The sequence below is a fragment of the Grampus griseus genome, assembly GCF_964374135.1.
Source record: "Grampus griseus genome assembly, chromosome: 8".
Taxonomy (NCBI): domain Eukaryota; kingdom Metazoa; phylum Chordata; class Mammalia; order Artiodactyla; family Delphinidae; genus Grampus; species Grampus griseus.
The window spans coordinates 39948746-39957318 of record NC_139002.1 but is presented as its reverse complement, the minus strand read 5'-3'; positions in this window follow the sequence as shown (position 1 = coordinate 39957318).

The following is an 8573-nucleotide window of genomic DNA, read 5'->3' as shown; positions in this document are numbered from 1 at the left end:
CAGGTCACCTGTCTAGATGGCTAAACCTTTTTTACTAATATTTACAGAAAAGACACTTAGGATTTCTATTGATCCTTGACAAGTCAAGTTCAAAATTACTTTACCTTCTTTCAAAATTTGCATTTTAAAAAGATGGCAGAGATAAGGGTTCCTGAGAAGACCTTTACCCTCTTTCAAAACTTGCATTTTAAAAAGGTGGCAGAGATAAGGATTCCTGAGAAGACCAGGTAGGATTGGAGTAGTACAGGGAGATTGGCATGGCACCAAAAGCCCATAATTAATGAATTTTGAGATTAGGGGGGTTGGAGGCCTCTTTGAGCCTCTGGTTTTATGGGGTATTGGCGCCCGGAAGGGAAGTAATTAGTTTCCTGTAAGGTGATTTTTATAGGAGTGACAAATTTGTTTTCCCTGGGATTCCCTGATCCCAGACCTGTGGATCTGTAAGTTTTTCAATTTCTAGGGGGGCATATTTTGGGTTGGACTGTCCATGTCTCGTATAATACATAGTCCAGCCGAAAACACTCCTTGGCTTTGGTCTTCAGGGAGAGTAAGAGTTGCCCCCAAGACTGAGAAAATCCCTTCCCAATAATGGGCTGGGGCATTCAGGCATGACAAGGAGCTTGTGAGTTTTAAGACTCTTTCCCCAGGTACAAGTTAGAGGGGTGGTGGAATGTTTTAATTTTGGCTTTCCTTCAACCCCAACAATAGAGCAGGGGCAAGGGGCAAGGGGCCCAGCACGAGAAGTCAGGACAGAATTAAGTGGCTCCTGTGTGCACTAGAAATTGGACAAGCTTACCTGCCACATCAGTGGTCACCCACAGTTCCTCCCGTGTATGATGACTGTCTTCTCAGGAGCCTTGGGAGGTCCCAGGTCCTGTCAATCAACCACTGCCATGACTGGCATGGGGGAATACCCTCACTCCCTTTGGAGCTGGGGGCAGTCCTTCTTCCAGTGGCCCATCTTCTTGCAGAGTGGGCATGGCGTTTTGGGTGTAGGCTGGGACCTGTTTCCTGAGCATTCCTTGCTCCAGTGTTCAGGACTCCCACAGCTGAAACTGTCTCCTTTCCCTGGTGGAGGTCTTCTAGGGGTACTTTTAGGGTGACCAGGAAGGAGGTGGCTTAGGTCTCGTCATGACAGCTGCCAAAAGCCTGGCTTGCTGTTGTTCCTTCCTTAAATCATGCTGTTCCTTCTTTTCCTCCTCAGCTTGATCTCTATTGTTAAAAACACTGAAGGCTGTGTCAATAAGAAGGTTGAGAGGGGTTTAGGGCCCCATGGCAAGCTTTTGAAGCTTCCGACAGGGTTGATTGGCTGATGAAGTGTGTTGCAAATACAATGTGTCCCTTGGAAATATTTGGGTCTATATTCGTATATTTTCTGAGGGCATCTACCAATCGGGGCTGAAATAGGGCTGGATTTTCATCTTGGCCTTGGGTGATCTCTTTAACCTTAACATAGTTAACAGGTTTAATTACGCATCATTTCATCCCTTCAATGAGGTGAAGGATCATGTGATCCCTACTAGTGATACCAGGCTGGCCTGGTTGATAGTCCCAGCTGGGATCCATTAGAGGCACTGCTGTCAGGCCCAAAGGATATCGATGTGGTTGGGCAACATGTAATTCATCAGCATATGTTTGAACCTGTGCCCAAATACGGGCCTTTTGTTCACTAGTGCAGCAGTGGGAAAGGACAATATTTTCATCCTTCCAGGTAAGGTCAAAGGAGAGAGTCAGTGCCTGGAATTCTTCGGTGAACTGGCCAGGGTCCTTCAAGAATCTGCCTAAGCAGGTGTGGCATTGGTTAAGGTCAGACAAGGAAAACGGGGTGTGGATTCTGGTAATTCCCTGAGGCCCACCTACTACTTCCTGAAGGGGGCAAACAGGCTCTGGCTGCATTTCTGGTACGGAAGGGTGAAGAGGCTTATAGGGCGGGGGAGAGGCTGAAGATGGTGGAAGAGTGTTGGGGCTCGGGTCTTCTGCCTGGGGCTCCTGTTCGTCCAGGTGTGCCACTACAGAGGGCTTTTGTGTAGCCTAAATGGGTCCTAGCTGGCCAGGTTCCCTAACCCAGGACTTGCGAAGCTCCGGGTTTTCTCTCGGGGCCATAAGAGCCTGTACGTAAGGAACTTCTGTCCCATTTCCCCTGCCTTTTGCAGAAGATGTCTAACTGTAGGACTGGTACTATAGTTGAGGCTTTCATTTGCTGGCCAGGCCTCATCGGCCTCAGGTTTATACTGGGACCAGGCTTCATTACAAAAGAAAATGAGCTTTTTCGTTTCAAAGAATCTAGAGAAAACTTGTCCCAGTGACTCAGATTGCAACCAAGGGGTGAGTCCTTGGGGATGGAGGAAGTGTTTCCCATGGTTCCTTCATGGGGAGGATGCTCCTGTACCAGACAGGAGCACTAGGGTTGGGAGGTCCCATGGGGGCTCTCTAAGACAGGACCGGTTCCAGGCATTCCCATCCACCTAGTCCTGTTGACTTTATCCACAATGGGGGTTAGCTACGCCCCCATGTGGCGGTCCTGTTGGCCCCAAAGTCCTGGGGCCTGTAACCTATCCTGGCGTCTGTGGTACCCAGGATGAGTGACCTTCCCGAAGGTTTCTCTATACAGTCTATAGATTAATTCCTGTGTTCTGGGATATGTTCCCCTGGAATGGACATCCTCATGGCTCTAAGACTTACTTAAGTCCCAACCTTTTTCCCTAAAAAGGTGGTAAGTTTCAGAAAACAGGCACTGGCCATTAAGGCAGATGGTTTGTGAGAAAGAAAAAACTTCTCTTTTCCCTTCCCTTTTGTGGGCAGCACCCCTGGGACCTTGGTGCCATCCTCCCCCTCACCCCCTCCCACACATGCTCTGGCCAGCGGGCAGTGGGGCTGGGTGCAGGGGCTGACATGGCAGCCGAGGCAGAGGCACCGTGACTGTCGTTAGGGGGATGGAGGGCCCCCGCAACCCTAGAAGAACACGCCCAATCACGTGACCTCAGGGAGGTAAGCACGGCAGATGCGGGTCATTGCTCAGGCATGTATCCCTGGGGCGTGGTCATGCAGTTTGAGTCGCCTGCCCCGCCCTAACAGGGTGTGGTGGCAGTGGGGTCAGGGTGGACCCTGGAGGGGGCCGGACAAACGCCAGGAGGCAGGTGGTGAACGATGGTCCCACCACCATGGTGGGGAGGAACCATCCCCCTCCTAATACCCAGGGGTATGCGCACAGACAGCCTACTGCTTCAGGGAGCTCCCAAAGGGATTGCAGCTGCTGTAACCATGGCACAAACTCTAAGTAAGGTTGTATTCCATATTTTTACACAATTGGACCTGTTAACAGTTAATTAAATGGTGGATGAGGCAAACCCAGAAGGCAAAGATCCTGTGGTTCAGGTCCCTAGATGCCTGTGAGGATGACTGGCAGTAAGGCTGTGCCTCTCAAGCCCAAGGGAGGTGAGAGGCTCAGTCCAAAAAGGCGACAGAGAGTAAGAAAGCAAAAGAGAGAGAGTAAGGGAGAGAGTAGGAGAGAATGGGAGAGTAATGGTGGGAAATAAAGTCGTCCCTCTCAAGCGCAAGGGAGGCGAGAGGCTGAGGCTTACCGAATTCTCCTGCCTAGCTCACCAATATGTTCCCAGTGAATCTGAGGTTCTTGCTTCGTTCTAAAAGAATTTGGAGATGAAGTGATAGGTAAGAAGTGGAGTGTGGACCATCTCAGAAGATGAGAGGCCTTGGGAGAAACACACTCCACAGACAGAGCGAGGGCCATCTCAGGAGGCGAGAGAGGGTCCCCAAATATGGTGTGGTTAGTTTTTATGGGCTGGGTAATTTCATAGGCTAATGAGTGGGAGGATTATTCCAATTATTGGGGGGAAAGGGGCAGAGATTTCCAGGAATTGGGCCACTGCCCACTTTTTGGTCTTTTATGGCCTTTTATGGTTAGCCTCAGAACTGTCATGGTGCTGGTGGGTGTGTCATTTAGTATGCTAATATATTACAATGAGCATATAATAAGCCTCAAGGTCCATTGGAAATCGAATCTCCGGCCACCTTGGATCTAGTGAGTTCTAACTAGTTTTTGTCATGCCTATGGCCATGTCATTCTTCTCATGGTTGTGCCCTGTCCCCTTCCCTCTTGTTTCAATAAGAGATTTAGCCTTATGGGCCTTTTGGTGCCACTATAAACGATCTATAAGTAATCTGTAGCTTTCAATTTTTAAAAGACACCTTTCTAATAATTTATGCCTGAAGTAACTTTTAAAAAGCCCTTTGTATTTCTCTACATTTTTTCTTTTAAAAGATAAATAGAGCTTGTAAGCCATAAAATACCTAACACCGTTCTGTTTGCTTTTTTCCCTCCTGATTAAGGTACTACATCTTTCTACCCATGGAAATTGAAAGATTGGTATGGATCTGCAGTCATTTTAAAAATTTCTGTGCTTCATAAGTTATGGTGGACCAAAAGTTGCCTTAGCTAATTTTATTAATAGCTATTAATTTAATAGCTATTAATAGCTATTAATTTTATTAATAGCTAATTAATTAATTTATTATTTTTAAATTTAATTTAATTTAATTTAATTTAAATTTAATTTAATTTAATTTAAAATTATTTTTATTAATTTTATTAATAGCTAATTAATAGCTATTAATAGCTATTAATTTTATTAATAGCTAATCTGTACATTTCTACTCACATAAGGAGTCTTTTAAGAAGGCTCACACTGCAGTACAGTGATTCTCAAGCTTTCACCAAAGGACTGTTTTTTGTTTTTGTTTTTTTTTTAATTTCCATCCATTGCAAATTGATACTTTGGTAAAATACAATAAAAATTAATTACTAGAAAAATTTTGAGATACAAAATAAAAGCCCCATTTATTATAATAGACATAAAATGGCTGTCAAATATAAAAACGTTTGAATGTTTTATTTTCTGTTTCTATGATTATCTTGTTATAAACCAGTAAAAGGACCACACTTTGAGTAGAGCTGATGAGAATACACGCATAGACATTACCACCTGCTCATTTACACTTCATCTGAGTGGACCGGGATAACTTAAGACCAAGAAGATCTCCAAGTGCCTTCCTGTCCCCATTATCTTAAGTCACTGTTTAGAGAATAGCCACTTCCCACTTGAAGAATAGTGAAAACTAAAGTAAATATGGGGGAAATGGCAGGCAGCTCAGTTGCTGTGGCAGCAACTCTACATTTTCCAGCTTAATGTTTCAACCTGAATTACCTGGAGTTGGAAGGATGTGCTGTGGAATTTGGGAGAGAGGCTGGAAGAAAACCAATTAGTCCCTCACCAAGTATTTAATAGGCTGGCAAAGGAGCTGTGTTGGAATGTTGGCTCTACATCTGCTCAGCTGTGTCTGCTTGGCAGGGTTACCCTCTCTGAAGCTGTTTCCATGAATATAAAATGGGGACAAGGATGCCTCTGGTAACCGTAGCGGTGGTTCAAAGGTTTCAATATGGTTGGTAATGGATGTTAAATTCTAAAGTGTTGTGCGAATATAAAGCATTAAGCAACTGTTTTCTAAAAGTTGAGCTAATTAGAAGTTGGAAAAATGGTTAAGACATCAGCTTTATGTTTATTTATCATTAGGAGAAAATGTTTTAGCATGTCCTATATTCAAATTTACAAATGGTAAAGACAGGTAGCGCATTTGTGGGTGGAAGATTTGTTTTCTCCAGTTTATTTTTAAAGCCACTCTCTGTGGTTGACCTCTCTCTACACCCTCTCTCTTGGTCTTTCATTCACTTTTACTTTCCTACTCCTGTTCTTTGTTGATACCTTAAATACTTGGAGCTACATTCAAGTCTCTGAATCTCACTTTAGGATGGGAACTAAGACGAAGTTCACCATGGAGAAACCCTGTCTCTTCGAAGCTGCAAACACAGTGACACAAGTGCTACTCAAAAGTCAGTGACCAGGGCTTCCCTGGTGGTGCAGTGGTTGAGAGTCCGTCTGCCGATGCAGGGGACACGGGTTCGTGCCCTGGTCCGGGAAGATTGCACATGCCGCGGAGCGGCTGGGCCCGTGAGCCATGGCCGCTGAGCCTGCACGTCCGGAGCCTGTGCTCCACAACGGGAGAGGCCACAGCAGTGAGAGGCCCGCGTACCGCAAAAAAAAAAAAAAAAAAAAAAAGTCAGTGACCAGAGCTGGGTCTTTGCTTTAAAGTTTGCTATTTCCTATCTGCAAGTTCACTTCCAGAAATTTATCCTATAGACATACTTCACAAAGATCATTGTGTAAGGATTATCAAGGAGGTCTGTAAAAGTGAAAAACTGAGACCAATCTAAACATCTGAAAGAATGACTAAAATTATGCCAGAGGGGTCCCAGAGGCAGGCACTCATTTTTACTTCTCTAAACGTTGAGCTCAAATGGCTGAGAAGTTTTTCTACTCCCGGTATTCCGGCTTCCTAGCTTACGCACCAGAAAAACTTCCGTGTTATACTGTCCTCGTTTCCCTATTTACTGATTGTGAGCTTTGTAGAACAGACTATACTTGGCCTGAAATTTGGTAGATGAGGGAGAAGTTTGAGATAGAAAAGTAACGTATAATCTGGAAAACTTCCTGATAACTTACTGAGTATACCAAGGAGATTAGGCCAGTGGCAGAATCTCTTCTTCCACTCTATTCATGGCTTCTCTTTTAACCTTCTTTACATGTAGTCCCATCCCAATCCCCTTGAGACCCAAAGAGGCAGTAAGAGAGAGCTCTGATCTGTGGTAACAAGCCTCACAGAAATCATATATTTATCCTTTAAAACTACACCATCAGATTTCTTTGCCAGAACACCATGAAATCAAAGTGGTATTCCTGATAATCCCATGTTGACCGGGAATTCTAACTGGCATTTATGCATTGTTATTGAATAAAAACAGGAAACTTAATTATTATTTAATAAGTTCACTTTGTTTAGTAAGAAAAAGTCTTTTCAAACCATGAGGTACCTGAGGGAAAAGTACTTCCTAGCATATTTAGGGACAGAACTGCCTGAACAACCAGGAGTCTTGCATCAAAAGAATTTAACCTACCTGTGGGTGCACTTGATAAGGTCAAATCTGAAGCTAAATCTTCTTTTTTTTTTCAGTACGCGGGTCTCTCACCGTTGTGGCCTCTTCCGCTGCGGAGCACAGGCTCTGGACGCGCAGGCTCAGTGGTCATGGCTCACGGGCCCAGCCGCTCCGCGGCATGTGGGATCTTCCCGGACCGGGGCACAAACCCGTGTCCCCTGCATCGGCAGGCAGACTCGCAACCACTGCACCACCAGGGAAGCCCAAGCTAAATCTTTTGATTATACATTAGTAGTGCTCTTTCTCCTTCTCCCAACATTCAGTCTTTGCTAAACTTTACATAAAACCCACCAATATTATAAAACATTCAAAAAAACAAACAACCCAATCAAAAAATGGGCTGAAGACCTAAATAAATTTCTTTAAAGAAAACATACCAATGGCCAACAGGCACATGAAAAGGTGCTTAACATCGCTAGTTATTAGAGAAATGCAAATGAAAACTACAATGACGTATCACCTCACACCTGTTAGAAGGGCCATTATCAAAAAGTCTACAAATAATAAATGCTGGAGAGGGTGTGGAGAAAAGGAAACCCTCCTACACTGTTGATGGGAATGTAAATTGATACAGCCACTATGGAGAACAGTATGGAGGTTCTTTAAAAAACTAAAATTAGAGCTACCATATGATCCAGCAATCCCACTCCTGGGCATATACCTGAAGAAAACCAAAATGCAAAAATATACATGCACCCCAATGTTCATTGCAGCACTATTTACAATAGCCAAGACATGAAAGCAACCTAATTGTCCATCAATAGATGAATGGATAAAGAAGATATATATATATATATACACACACACACACACACACACACACATATACACACAATGGAATATTACTCAGCCATAAAAAAAGAATGAAATAATGCCATTTGAAGCAACATGAAAGGACCTAGAGATTATCATACTAAGTGAAGTAACTCAGAGAAAGACAAATATCATATGATATCACTTATTTGTGAAATCTAAAAATATGATACAAATGAACTTATTTACAAAGCAGAAACAGATTTCAGACATAGAAAACAATTTTATGGTTACCAAAAGGGAAGGCGGGGAGAGGGGTTGATAAATTAGGAGTTTGGGATTAGCATATACACACTACTGGGAATTCCCTGGCAGTCCAGTTTGTTAGGGCTCCACGCTTCCACTGCAGGGGGTATGGGTTCAGTCCCTGATTGGGGAACTAAGCTCCCACAAGCTGTGCAGCACAGCAAAAACAAAGAAGAAAAAAACCATATACACACTACTATATATAAAATAGGTAAACAACAAGGACCTACTGTATAGCACAAGGAACTATATTCAATATCTTGTAATAACCTATTGCGGAAAAGAATCTATATGTGTATGACTGAATCACTTTGCTGTACACTTGAAACTAACACAACATTGTAAATCAACTATATTTCAAAAAAAATTTTTTTAATATTATAAAGCATTGAATTTCCTGAAAGAGGAAGAGATTCATAGGCAATGGAGTTGAGCACCTTAGTTAACA